This window comes from Talpa occidentalis, unplaced genomic scaffold (genome assembly GCF_014898055.3).
Source record: "Talpa occidentalis isolate TD23 unplaced genomic scaffold, MPIMG_talOcc4v2.1 talOcc4.9, whole genome shotgun sequence".
NCBI lineage: Eukaryota > Metazoa > Chordata > Mammalia > Eulipotyphla > Talpidae > Talpa > Talpa occidentalis.
This window is the reverse complement of record NW_023605305.1, coordinates 102,435,337-102,448,563: the sequence shown is the minus strand read 5'-3', so window position 1 is coordinate 102,448,563 and position 13,227 is coordinate 102,435,337. Positions and strand designations below refer to the sequence as shown.

The 13,227-nt window shown below is 34.7% G+C and overlaps 1 pseudogene; it reads left to right on the top strand.

Annotated features, from left to right (window-relative positions):
* LOC119236891 (40S ribosomal protein S2-like) overlaps positions 1–5,063 on the top strand; it is a 69,775-nt pseudogene extending 64,712 nt beyond the window's left edge.
* Positions 5,064–13,227: the final 8,164 nt, after the last annotated feature.

Genomic DNA, 13,227 nt, shown 5'->3' with positions numbered 1-13,227 from the left:
AGTCTTTTTCCTGGTCCCTTATTTAGGTTTTCTAAATTCCTGCTCTGAGTGAGACCATCTGGTATTTTTCTTTTTCTTTCTGGCTTATTTCACTGAGCATGATCCCTTCCAGCAACATCCATGTTGCTGCAAATTGCATGAGTTTTTCATTCTTGATTGCTGAGTGATATTCCATTGTGTATATTTACCACATCTTCTTGATCCAGTCATCTATTTTTTGGGCATTTGGGATGTTTCCATAGCTTAGCTATTGTAAATAGTGCTGCTATAAACATAGGGGTGCAGGTGCCCTTTGGAATTAATGATTCTGTGTTCTTTGGGTAAATACCTAGGAGTGGAATTGCTGGATCATATGAAGCTCCATTTTTAGCAGATTGAGGAACCTCCACACATCTTACCATAGTGCTTGGACCAGTTTGCACTCCCACCAGCAGTGCAGGAGAGTTCCTTTTTCTCCACATCCTTGCCAACATTTGTTGTTGCTAGTGTTTTTAATATGTGCCATTCTCACTGGTGTGAGATGGTATCTCATTGTAGTTTTGATTTGCATTTCCCTGATTACAAGTGATATTGGACATTTTTTCATATGCCTGTTGGCCTTTTACATTTCCTCTTTGGAGAAGTTTCTTTTTAGCCCTTCTGCCCATTTTTTTGACTGGGTTATTTACTTTGTTTTTGTTGAGTCTCATCGGCTCTTTGTAGATTTTTGTGATCAATCCTTTATCATTAGTGTTGTATGCAAAAATTTTCTCCCAATCAGTGCTGTGTCTCTTTATTTTGGTTACTGACTCTTTTGCTGTAGAGAAGCTGTTTAATTTGATGTAGTCCCAGCTGTTTATCTTTGCCTTCACTACCACTGCTTTGTCTAGCAACCCCATTTTAACTTCATTACTTCTCTAAAGATCCTATCTCCAAATATAGACACATTTTGAGATATGATGGGGTTAAGCTTTCAAATTCAGAATTTCAGGATGGGTGAATGTACAAGATAACAGCATAATAAATCATTTCAATAACATCTCTTCACATCAATTACTCCTTGTGACTATTCCATCAGTTCTTGCTGGGAGGCTAACTATCTCTGTTTTAGTCTCCGTAGCGTGTGTAGCAGTGCTTCTCAATCTTTAATGTGCATGCAAATTACTTGGAGATCCTGATAAAAATACATTATGATTCAGTAGAAGGGAGGAGGTGGATATTCGGCATGCTTCCAATGATACCCTTATAATGTACTGATTACGAAACTCTATATTAATTTTTTGTTAATTTCCTAGATGCTTTTATGAATAATCATTCTACTCTGTTGGGTTCTGTATTACCTTGAACTGATTGAGGCTAATTGATGGCTTTTTTTCCTGACTTCTCTCTAAATATCATGATATGAGAATTCACACATCTTCACAGAATAGAACAGTGGGATCTAACTTACTGGAAATGTGGGTTCTGGTTATCAGTGGCAGCGTAATAGAACATAGATAACACTCAGTTATTAATGTTTCCCCAGAGTAACATTTTAATGAGCTTTCACTTCAATTCTTCAAAGTTGCTTGGACTAAAATGCATCGTAAAAGATAACAAAATCTTTGTAAAATAAATCGGCATTTCTTAGTCTCTTCTTCAATTAGAGCTCATTAACATAAAAATAAAATTAATTTAATTTACACTTTAGAATTACTATCAGTCTATCCTCTGGGAGTTACTTGACTGTTTTTCTCAGGAAGTTAACATTTTGTGTACTAAATAACATATAAATATAATATAATCCTCCCAGGGTTACATATATACATAATGGTAGCTTCTTTGTAACCATATAAAATTTAATATAGATTGATAGTAATTGAATATATGCATGTATTAATAAAGGACTGAGTATGATTGATTTACAAAATAGTTAAAAATAAAGGTGAACAAGATTGGTAAAATATCTAGTTACACTGTCAAGTATACTTACGGTTTTTCTAGGGAATTTATAATTGATGGTGTAGGAAATGAAGTCATTAAAGTTTTAGGTTTTAGGTACATACTTCATGAAAGGATTCCTTTCCTCAGACCATACCAGCTTATACTAAAATGTGTACTGAATACACGTCAATGCAGGCTCAGCTACACCAGCAGAATACAGGAATAACATTTAGTTGAAGGAAGCTCATGTGTTTATACATAATTATGAAAGTCTGCTTCTTAGGGTTTGCCAATTCTCTTCATTACTGTTTACCTTCAACCCGATCTCAACTCCTACTTCCTGTCACAAACTTGATACATTCCATATTAATATCATCTCAAATTTTTTCTGCCATCATTTTGATGTGGAGAAATTGCACTGTTATTGGACAACTCCAAGCTGCCTTGGGCTCTGAGTGAATAAAGAAAATTATGAATGTATGAAAAACAAGAGTAACAACAACAAAAAAAGATAAACCCAGGGGGTATAATCATTATGCAAATATATACTGTCATATTCTTCACACTAGTCAGTGGTAGGTCACAAATTACATCATTAAAAAGAATGAAACAAAGTCAGCTATATTCATCAAATCATATTCAACCATGAAGCTCACATTTTTTTTCTTTCCAGAAGTGTTTTTCAACCCTTAAAGCCACTGAGAGAAATCTAAACCCTCCCACCCCACCCCAGGATTTCCCCAGAAAGTGGCATATGTAATGTGGTGGATAGCATTATTTTCAGTGTTGTAGACATTATTCTATGACTATCTATTGATTTACATAATGGATTTGTGAAAATACTTAAAGTAAATATGACAACATATTTGTTCTAATTCAGAGTGTAGGCTGAACAGATATTGACACAGCTTTGTAAAACCAATTTAACAAAAGAATACAACATCTAGATTTTAAATTTTTAGATACTGGGCTTAACTGAAATTTAAAATTTAGAAGATCTGGAAGAATAAGCATGTTACTTTTTTTTTTCAGATTCACTTTCTTATGACTGTGGCTAAGGAGTTGGTTTCACAACTGTTAGTGTTTTCTCTCACAAAAGGAGCAACTCTGTTAGTCTTAGGTGATACCAACAGATAAAAACATACTTCTAAGACAAATTAGTAGAGTTCTATTGGGTGGGAAGGACTAATCCTGTCTCTGTTTAGTCAGGGTTCATTTTTTTGTGAAAGCCAGTGTCTTAGGACTGAAGGGAAAATACAAATATGAATAGGTCATATCCACATCTGTTACTAAAGCAAAAAATTAGTAGATATGGGGTCTTCCTGGTGGCACAAGGGGTTAAATCGCAGCATTCTGAAGATATCTGCAGCCACTGCAGCACAAGTTCAATCCCTGGCCAGGGGGCTGACCCACATGGCACAGCAGACCTGTCTCAACTACTGCTCCCCTCAGCATGTATTTCAGTACATCTTCCTGTTCTGCTCCCTGCTCTATCTCTGGTAAATCATCTCACCACTGGCCCCTCAGGCCTACACCCCAGTTCTTGTATGCATAAATAAATAAAATAAATCTTAAAAAAAAATAACACACAATAAGCTATTTGTTCTCCTAAATCTAACTTTGCTTCAAATTAGTCTATAAAATTATTACGTATGCATTAAGAATTATATTTAGGGCCTCCTTGGTGGCGCAGGGATTAAAGACAGTGCTATCAAGTTATGGCCAGCCTCTGGAGCATGAGCTGGATCTCTGGCCAGCAAGGGAGCAACCCACATGGCACAGCAGACCTCTCCTGCCTCACCAGCTGCTCCTCTCATCAGTGTATTTCAGTACATCTGCCTGTTCTGCTCCCCATTCTGTCTCTGCTGGTGAATCCTCTCAACCCCTGCACCTCTGGCTTACACCCCAGTTGTTGTAAAAAAAAAAAAAAAAAGAATTTACTGCTCTGATGAAGTAGGTGATGTTGAAAGTAAGTGAGCTCAGTCCTTCCAAGGAATAGTATTCAAATAATTTCAATTACCTGAAAGGAAGCATTTTCCTCACTAGACGGATTCTTATGCCCTTCAATAAAATTAGGAAGGGATATGGCTTTCAGTTCACTTTAACTTAGGGTGTGCTGATGTTGGTCCGCACATACAGCAACTTGTTAAAAAGTACATTTATTTCTATGTTCTCATAGAAAGTTTCAAGAGCCCCAGAGAGAACTATCGAGTGAAAACCTTTGGAGGTGTAATACTGAAATCATTTTAAGAAGATTTAAACAATATGTACTAACAATTTCTCCTAAGAAATGCTAACATTCTTCTCTGTGAATACACCAATGGTGAACCATGCCAGTTTGGCAGGAGGACAGGGAGACCTGGGGCCCTGAATTGGGTACCCTGGGGGCTTCCACTGAGGCTTCAACAACGTGCCCCGGGGTGGGGTCGAGGCCCTGATGGGATTCAGGACTGCAGTCTCTGAGCTAGTGGAGGTAAGGCTGAGGGCAAGGAGTGGATCTCCATCACCAAATCACCGGAGAAGACCTATCTGCTCTCGCCCATCAAGGAATATGAGATTATTAATTTCTTCCTGGGCTGTCCCTCAAGAACAGTTTGGAATCTTTTGCCTGTTAAAAAGCAGAGCAGCACTGGCCAAAGGACCAGGTTCAAGGCATTTGTCACCATCAAGATTACAATGGACATGTTGGTCTGGGTGTTAAATGCTCCAAGGAGGTAGCCACTGTCATCTGAGGGGCCATCATCCTGGCCCTGGGTCCCCATATAGCATGGCTACTGGGGCAACAAGATTGCTAAGCCCCACACTGTCCCTTGCAAGGTGACTGGTCACTGTGGTTCTGTGCTGGTGGTCTCATCCCTGCCTCCAGGGACACTGGCATCATGGTCTCAGCCCCAGAGCACAAGAAGCTGCTACTGATGACCGTTGTTGGTGACAGTTACCCTCAGCCAGAGGCTGCACTGCACCCTGGGAAACTTTGCTAAGGCCACCTTGGATGCCATCTCCAAGACCTTTGGCTATCTCACCCCCACCTCTGGAAAGAGACCGTGTTCACCAAGTCGCCCAATCAGGAATTCACCGACCACCTGGTGAAGACCCACACGAAAGTCACGGTGCAGAGAACTCCAGCCCTGGCCCCACATAATTTTTATACCAGGAAATAAAGTGAATTATGCCTGGGAGGGAAAAAAAAGGCAATGCTGACACTTACAAACTAATATTATTGGTGAGGAAAATGGACTATGTATAAGTTACATGCTCTACAGCAACATTATTAATATCCACTTGGGTAAATTGGTATTCAAATGCAAATTTGATTTCTCAGCCACTTCATGTCCCTAAGTGAATCCTGATAGAAGTTTTTACTAAAAATTAGAGTGCTTAATGTAAAAGTGATTAAATTATATTGAAACGATAATAATAGGTAGTATGCAAGTAACGTAATCATTACAGAATTAAAGAAAACATTGTATACAATGAGTTAAAATTTACTGAAACCAGTGGCACACTGAAAAAGTTAATAAGCAAAATTAGGGTTATTCTTTTAAAAAATTATATTGAAATAGAATTCTGTAAAAAAAAAAAAAAGAATGTTTTCGAGAAATCTTAATTTTACATGCTTGCCTTTATGACACTGCCCTTAAATAGATATTGGGTACTCTATAAACAATAAGAGAAGCATACATCTAGGAAAGTATTCATATAATTTTAATGACTTAGTTACAAAGAATTATGAAATCAATTCCTTTGGTAGAGAAACCAAACTCTGCCACTCCAAAATGTTTTTTTGTTTTGTTTTGTTTTGTTTTGTTTTTTAACAAAAGGCTGATTTCAAGGGAGGAGTTCTATAGACTGGGAGAAAATTGCCTTTGAAAAAGATGTGTACATATAAAGTTATCTCTCTAAGGGCTTATACTAGGAAAGCATAATCTCCTTATCTCTTTTCAATGAAGAAGACCTTTATTTGAATCTACCTGACTTTGTCTACTGTGCCTGCACTAAGGTATATAACCTTCTCTACCGTCCACCCCTTTAATACCTCCTCCTTAATACTCAACCCTCCCCAAATATTTCTATCTTAGCTAAGCGTGAGGTAATCTGTATGGGGAGAGGCCACTTTTTCCTAAGGGAAGTGGCTTTGCCTCAGATAATCTTTCTTTCCTTTTGCTGAAAACCTTGCCCCACCTTCTTGCTGACTATAAAAAACCTTCTTTCGTGAAATTCCTTGCAGTGCCTTTCTACTTGCTAGGTGGAATTATGCCAGATTTGTGACTCTTTTAATAAAGCTAACTTGATGTCTACATTTAATAGGAAACATTTTTTTTTAACATGGTAGGAAAGTATCTTTTTACTTCTGGTTTGTTTAGTTCTAGCTTGTATCAGGAGCAGATGTTTTATTTTACCATATGCTTTTTTCTTTATTGATATGGCACTATCGTTTTCATATTTAATTGATCTGTTAATGATAAACACATTGCTTTATTTTCCCAATGTTGAGTAAGTCTTGCATTCCTAGGATGAAACTCCCTTGGTTGTCTAGCAACTTTAGACAACATCTCAAGCTTCCCCTTGTTCTGAATATGCCTGTATTACTTAAGCCTGTGTCATATTGAACCTGGCGAGCCGCACTAGTAAATCTGCTCCCCAGTGACAGGACATAGAGTTTGTTTTGCAGCAGGAGGTGGGTAAATGATTGGGAGGAACCCACCAGCCACAGGAGACCAATGCAACCAAATGTGGATGCTGATTTCGCTGTTTCTCTTTTTTTTCTGTGAGCAAAGCACTGTTCCTTTTTAAAATCTTTTTTAAAATTTTTTATTTATATATATTACACATCATTCTTGATTTTTAAAGAAGGTTTGCTTTCTTCTCCCTCCCACCCCTGCCCCAGGTGTAGTTCCCATAGAATTTCCTTCACCAATGCACCCATGCATGAATATCTTGAGTTTATTGACTGCTAGCTCTGTTTCAGGGCAATCACTAAGTTACTTCACTAGAGGAAGATGAAGTTTCAGTATGTAATTTTTCTCTTTTGAGAGTCAGTTATCTTTCTCATAGCAGCATCTTTTAATGTCCTCCTTTTAGGAAAATAAGCATATTTGAAGCATTCATTTCACAAACTTTGACTTGACTATTTGTTCTATTGAGGTATATGAGTCTGAGAACTTATTTTCAAATTAGATTATTTTAATTATATAAAATAATGCTACAATGCCTTTAAATGTGACCATTAGTTTATATAATTAAAATAATCTAATTTGAAAATAAGTTCTCAGACTCATATATGTCAATAGAACAAATAGTCTTCCCTTGCTCCATACAACTCTTAATCAAAATGATTTCTCAGGAACCCTTGCCAGTTCTATATGAAAAATTCTTGTTGGCCGAATTACAAGGTAAAAAAATATGGCTCCTTAAACCACATCATGTAACAGATAATGCACTAAGACAATAATATTTCTAAATAAAACAAAATAATAATGTAAGTCAAACTAAAATGACTCAAACCAAAAATTGTGTTAAGTTTGAGAAAGTTCAATTAAAAATACCCTCTTATTTCAAGACATATATTTAGCATTTTATTAATAACATTCATTTCTTTACTAATTCAGTAATAGTGTTTGCATAGTTTACAATCTTTAATGAATATACACATTTTGTTATTTGGATATGGAATTATCTTTAGTCCAAAAAAAGTGCAATAAAGGCCTTAAGAAGTATTTTTAGAATTCTGTATTCTGTAGAACTTTGTGTTTTGTTATTTTTATTTCTAAATGAGAAATTGAATTACATCAAAGTTAGCAGTTAAATATGTAATTTAGTCACCGCAATGAATTAAGATGACTAATTTTATTTTGCCACAAGTAAAAAAGACAATGCAATATATGTATTAAGATTGGATATGAAAATATATGGTGCATGTATATGTGCGATTTGAAAATTAGAAACAGAAAATTCATACATCATAAATTCTCATTACAACCACATACATAAACAGATATGGGAAAATAGGTTGGAAATAAGGAATGTATGAAAAACAAAGATAAAAGCTCGCTATACATCTATTCCTCATCTGTATCTTATTTCCTGGCATCCTTTAAAGGCAGAATATTAATGAATTCTAGAATCAATTTATCAAGATAATTTGGCTATAAAGAGTGTTTATTTATCTTAGGGAACTCAAGTTTGCCAAATAAGGTTTGGACACTTGAAAGCATAAGCAGTATTTCAACACCTGGGAGAATTCCACAAACTGAAAACATGGTTTTATATGAATTCTAAAGGTGATGGGCACAATTCTCCTTGGAAATGTACCATCACTTTTATTTTATCAGTTGTACGTCTTATTATTTGGACACTAGTAATTTCATCATATTTTCTTCAGGACATCTGATCAAAATTCTTTTATATGTGAGTCCCTTCAGATATAAATCTTCTTGTCCTGAAATACCTGAGCCTATATTGCTTAACAATGAAATTGAAAAATACAGATAAATGGGCATTTAGATAGATATGTAGACCTTGGATATTTATCAAGCAACAGATGATATAAAATATATATTTGCAAGTAACATACAAGTTGATCTTTCACCTACTCCATACAATGTCCAAGACATGGAATATATATGCTTGAGGGCTGCTATTGCTAACACTCACTCTGGTGCAATGAATATAATTTTGTAAATAATGAATTAATGTGCCTCCTGCTAAGAGGCTTGGTATCCTTACAGAATGCAAAGAGGCTATCTTCCTCCTCTCTCCAGTGATATATAAGTATCTCTCTGTTGACCTAGAAAATTGCACAGTGGATGAACTAAAATCGTAGAATGAAAACTTTTCCCAGAAACCATTACCTTCTGAATCTGTATTATATTCTAAGTAATTCCATACAAATTGCATCAACATCTACTCACTTTTGTGTATTGTAACTACTTAAACTGTAATTATTACACATTTAATAAGAAGTCTGACTTTTGTGAGTATTCCTTTGCCCGTGGAATGCAAATCACCCTTAAAAGACTGGAATACTGTCTTCAACAGAGCAACTATATATCCATGCAATAATTTTCTTCCTTAATGGTGTGTTCCCATTATATCCTGTTATTACCTTAGTTTACATGGAGAAATGATTCATTGACAAAATGTTAAGATCCTCTCACAGGAGAATAAGGTAATTTAGAGTTTAGCTGCAAGTCTACATTTTAAAATATGGTACCCTAAATAAAAGACATAACCAAGGGCAAAACAGTAACAATCAATTACATATGTTTTGTTCTAATATGTCAGAAGAAGCTATAAACCTATTTTGTGGAAAGCACATTTGTTGAAATCCCTAAGTAATATAATTTTTACAAGCATACTTAAGAGAAAAATGGCTAATTATTGAAAAGATTATTTATCTTGTTCAACTCAGAGATAGGAAATTATTTGACTTTGTGAGATCTTACACTCCAAAATATTTTATTAACATCACTCCATACAAATACAAAAACCATAAGTTTACTCATGATTTTAGAAAACTTTTGGAATTCTGTTTCTCCTAATTGTAATATTATTATTGAAACACATCAGTCAATAATTTCAATGTATTATGAAAAAGTGTATTCTCAGTGAAATAATTGTGACTAACACTTTTGACTCTAAAGTATAGTTCAAGCCAATATAATACTTACTTATTGAATGTAGATTTATAGTGTATCCTACTAAATCCACCAAGTGATTTGTGATATAAGCAGCAGAAAATAGTTTTTGTCCTTACAAATTTAAGAAAAAGACATATAGAGCCTCCCTGGTGGCACAAGGGGTTAAGACGCAGCACGATGAAGCTATCCACAGCTACTGCAGCACAAGTTCAATCCCCAGCAGAGGAAGTGACCCAAATGGTTCAACAGACCTCTCCTGTCTCGCCCGCTGCTCTCCTTAGCAGTGTGTTTCACTCTGTCTACCTGTTCTGCTCCCATCTCTCTCTCATGAATCCTCTCACCCGCTGCACATCTGGCCTGAAGCCCAGTTCTTGTATGCATAAATAAATAAATCTTTAAAAAAAGACATAGAAATATATTTCATAAAAATGACTATCTTTTTGAGCCTGTACAGCCTTATAGGTGCTATTGTTAGTGCTTATCTAGTATCTTATTTAATCTTAAAAATAACCTGAAATAGATATTCCTTTAGTTATTGAACAAAAGATTTCAGAATTGTTAAATATATTTCCAAAAGACAATTGCACGACTAGATCCATGATTTAAATCCAGATTTGATGGATTTAGAAGTCCATGGATTTGATGTCTTTATTAAAAAATATTCTCTACTTATAAGACTGTTTAAATGTCAAGAGCATTATATAGACAATATATATTAAATCCTTTAAGGATTCCATAGAGTAGGTAATTGATTTCACTCCATTTAAGTGAATGCTTCACTGATATGAGAAAATGAGTTGAAATTAAATGATGATTAGATATTTCCTGGAAGGAAGGATTTATTGGGAATTCCAAAGATTTATGCTTAAAAACATAGAAGCTTGCTTAGAGAGAGAATCATTTCACTGTGGCTAAGTGGTATGGTGTACATGAACACAACTTTGATGGCAATAAAAGATGGGCTAAGACAATGAGAGAAAAGGCTATTGCAAGCACTGTTTTTGGAAAAAAAAATATTATATAGTAGACTAAGTCAGTGTGGTGAGAATGTAGAGAAAGAGAACTTAGAAGAACAGGAGAGGTATGTGAATGATAAAATGAGTTTCATATTGGATGTGTTGAATGTGAGATTGCTTCAAGATATCCTGGTGAAGATGTATAGGAGTCACCTAGAAAGGGTTCTGAATATCAGGAAGGAGATGGAATTGGATGCCTGATTTGTGAGTTACCAGTTTTTTGTAAGGCTGATTGAAATAACAGAGATATGTGAGTGATACCATATACCTATATTATTATTCACAAGGTTTATAAATAAGTTATGGAAAAACTAATTTTTTTGTTTTAACTTCAAGAATTGAAGCCATATTCCAAGACAAATGATGAAACCTGAGATGGATAAATTATTAAAAGTATTCAAGAATCCAGGAATTTGAGTATGAAGAAATAAAAAGAATCATTATCACCTGATTTGATATAAAGTAAGTGTGTCAACACTACCAATTTATAAAATAGAGTTTACATATATTGTATGATCCTCTGGAAATATCCAAAATAAGTTTTAAGTAACAGAAATGCCTCTTTTATTTCATATTTGAATTGTAAGAAATGTACTTATAAAAAAATGAAGCATACCTGTAATGTATTTAGGAAACAAAAGTGCCTGTATAAAGTATATAGTGTGCAAATTGTTGTATGCACTACCAAACCAAACAATAATGTGGCCTCCCAAATATTTACTCTGCAATGACAAATAGCACAGACCTCTCCCATTCTGCTTCTCCACTAGTAAGCCATAATATGGATAGTTTGTGAAAATGCAATTGTACTACAAAATGTTAATGCTTGCCATAACACTAAGAATATGTGTAATCCCATTAGTTAATCATTTTTACATAGTTCAAGTTTCATGTTTATTTTTCCTGAAGTCAGTTATCCCTTTCAGAGTTTGTGTAGAAACATACTTTATCATGATATCAGGATAAAGTTTAAAATTAAATATTCTATCTACTCACTTTGTAACCTATTGAATTATAAACATTTTTAAAATTTTGTATGGCTGCCTTCTTTTGAATTGATGGAAATGTCATTTATATTATATAACCAAAATATCACATATAATTATAATGAAAAGTCCTCCTATATTGCAGATTGTCTTAAAGATAATAATTATGCGCCTGAATAGGTGTCTAATAGAAATTGAATAGTCAGAAATAACAATTTCATGAAGTATGTATTAATAGAAAATTTAAAGCAGATCTAAAGATATGAGAAGCCTGGGTGGAAAATGGCATAGTGATAATGAACAAATCTAAGATTTACTCCATTTGTACTTAATTACTTTGACTTTGGCTCATTACTACTGGCATTTTAAATATTTTAGTGCACATGGAAATTCTAATGCTCATGACTTCTATATTTTCTTGACTTCTAGCATATTTTATATGTAAGAAATAAAATTTTAGAAAAATTCTGCAAAAGCAATGACATATTAATGAATAATTTCCTCAATGTACTTTCAGCATGAAGAAACAAATAGTTCCAATTTTGAAATATTATTTAAAAAGCAAACTTCAATATTTCATACAAAAAAGACTATGAGTTGAATGTTTTCCATATAGAAATTAAATTCAAGTGAAAATTATTAATTTTCTTTGATGAAAATCACATGCAAATGTAATAGAAAGTTTTGAAAAACTAGCTGTATATTGCAGATATTTATTTCTCGTAACTTGTGTCTGTGACTATATTTTGTTCACAAGCAATGTGATTGAATGTAAGTTGCCTTATCATTATGAAGAAATGCAAAGCTCATGAAGAAATGTGGGAAATAACCCCACTTTTAGCAGAGGTAAAATATGTGTTGCTTCATTTTTCTTCCTGGGTTCTTTTGTCCTGACTATCTCCTCCCAGGAACCTGAGTGGTATTTTGCAATTGAAGTCTACATATTTGGGCCCTTTGCAACAGTCAGAGTGTACCCAAACAAACCAAACCAAAAATCCAAAAAGAAAACAGAAACAAGATTCCTATTGGATCTCTGTTAACCCTTTTATTCTGTGGCAATATTGTGATATCATCAATGATTACTTCTGCATTGATGGAGACCAATTTTTAACAAGAATATTAATTAATGCATCCTTTCAGTAAATACCTCTTCTGCCTCATGCAAAATAAACTCACCCCAACCAATGCCTCCACAAATGTGATACAATCTTGGCATCCAGCTTAAATCAGATCTTCTCCACCAAATCAAATACAGTCTATATCTCACAACTGCATGGGTCAGGAATTTGAACAGAAAGAGCTAGGTGAGTTTTCTACTGCATCTGGCTTGAACTGAAGTCACTTGGTGGAATTCAACATTTAGATGTGGTGAATAGAGGGCTCCAAACATCTTCAATTAGGGTTGAAACCTTTTTGGTGATAGCAAAAGCCTGGCTTGGAGCTGTTGAATGGAATTCCCACACATGACCTATCCAGCACGATGACCTTAGGGTGCTCAGAATTTCTGATTACCAGTCCATATCTCCCAGAGAGAGGTAGGTCCAAAGGAAAGGAAGTGCACCCAGAATCTAGTATGATATTGCTTCTGTTCAATTGGCCAAAACAGACCCCATTCAGGTTTATTTTTTATTTTTTTCAGTAGTTAACCTATTTTTTACATTTATATATATTTTTTATTTATGT